Here is a 1,900-nt window from a genome sequence, read left to right as displayed (position 1 = left end):
CTGTTAGGGCCACTGTCTCACCATCAGTTAATTTCCTCTTCTTAGTAAGAAGATCCTTCATGAATTTTGCATAGTGAGGCATGTTTTCCAGTGCTTCAGAAAATGGTATGTTAATTTGTAAATTTTTGAAGATATCCAGAAATCTTGCATAGTGCTGTTTCTGAATCTCTTGCTTCAACCTCTGAGGGTAGGGAACTTTAGCATAGGGAGATAAACTAACTGGCTGTTCTTTCTTGTCAGCCATCTTCTTCTTTTCCCACTTCATCATCTTTTGTGGGGAAGCATTTTTACCAACTTCTACCTCTCCTTCATTCTTATTGTCCTTCCCTTCCTCTTCTTTGTCAACTCCAACTATAACATCTCTAACAACTACTTCCTTCTCACTTTTCTCATTTCTCATTTTCTCTCCTTCATCATCAGAGACTACATCTTCAACCACAACCTCTTCTTCATTCTTTTTATTTTCCACCTTCTTTTTCCCTGGTTGAAGTACCAACCCACTTCTTGTCATAATTGCTTTACAGTGCTCCTTAGGATTCACCAGTGTATCACTTGGAAATTTCCCTTGTGGTCTCTCTGATATCTGTCTTGATAATTGACCAATCTGGGTCTCCAAATTTCTGATTGATGCTTCCTGATTTCTGAAAGAAGTTCTGGTCTCCTGCATGAATGCAGTTGTCTCTTCCCTGAATGAAGTAGAACCCTGAATATAATCCTGAGTTGTCTTAGATAACTGAGCAAACGCTTTCTCCCATGCAGCAGGATCACTTGACTGCTCTTTCATATGCGGTGGTGGAGGATGTAATGGTGGATTCAATTGATGGTTGGAACTATAGCTGAATCCTGGGTGTTGATTCTTGTTTTTCCATGGTGGCATATAAACATTCTTTCCCTGATTATTGTAGTTCCTTTGATTATTCTGATCATACCACACTCTATTCACCTTTGCTTGTTCTGATGATCCCCCATAATCACACTCCTCTGTCACATGGCCCTTGCCACAGATAGCACATACACTCTTTGTTTCCACAGAAGCTACCTTTTGTGAAGAGAGTTGCTTAATAAGGGTATCTAATTGTTGCTGTTGTTGTCTCTGTGTCTGCATCAGTTGATCATTCCTTGCCAACAGAGCATCACACCCATCCAACCTGATAATTCCTGTCCTTCTGTCCGCCACTGGAGCATTATCAAATTCTTGAGATGCTAATGACTCAAAGATATCCAAGGCTTCTTGAGGGGTCTTGGTAGTCAATGATCCACCAGCAGTGGCATGCACCAAGGTTCTGGTGTTAGTGGTCATTCCTTGCAGGAAGATTGCTGCTTGTTGCCATGCCTCAATTCCATGCTGTGGACATTTCCTCAACAAAGTCTTGAATCTCTCCCAAGCCTCATAAATAGATTCTGACTCTTTCTGCTTAAAGCTTGTAATTTCATCCTTCAACTTGGCCCTCTTGGATGCTGAGAAAAACCTTTGCAAGAACTTGGTTTGCAAATCATCCCAAGTTGTTATACTTCCTTGTGGCAATGATTGCAGCCATCTCCTTGCATCATCCGTCAGTGAATAAGTGAATAGTCTCAACAGAATTGCATCTCTTGTGACACCATTTATCTTCACAGTATCACTCAACAATAGGAAGTTCTCTATGTGCAAGTAAGGGTCCTCCGCACTGGTTCCAGCAAACTGATCCTTCTGCACCAAATGTATCAAATCAGGCTTCAATTCAAAGTTGTTGGGCTCCACTGTTGGGCGCACAACACTCCCAATTGGAGGAATCACTGCAGGAGTCATGTACTCTCCCAGTGTCCTCTGTGGTGGTGGTGGTCTGTGATTCTCTGCCATTATATCTTCCTGATTAACCGTACTTGATTCACCAATTTCTTGCAACTGTCTCCTTTGCCT

General features: G+C 41.8%; 1 non-coding gene across 1 annotated transcript; it reads left to right on the top strand.

Annotated features, from left to right (window-relative positions):
- The first annotated feature begins 1,337 nt into the window (after positions 1–1,337).
- On the top strand, positions 1,338–1,444 carry LOC133302779 (small nucleolar RNA R71). Its single transcript, XR_009750385.1, has one exon. It is a non-coding gene; the product is annotated as a small nucleolar RNA R71 (small nucleolar RNA).
- Positions 1,445–1,900: the final 456 nt, after the last annotated feature.

This window comes from Gastrolobium bilobum, unplaced genomic scaffold (assembly GCF_033153095.1).
Source record: "Gastrolobium bilobum isolate Gb01-03AN ecotype WA unplaced genomic scaffold, APGP_CSIRO_Gbil_v1 utg156418, whole genome shotgun sequence".
Classification (NCBI taxonomy): Eukaryota; Viridiplantae; Streptophyta; class Magnoliopsida; order Fabales; family Fabaceae; genus Gastrolobium; species Gastrolobium bilobum.
This window is presented reverse-complemented; position numbering and strand designations above follow the sequence as displayed.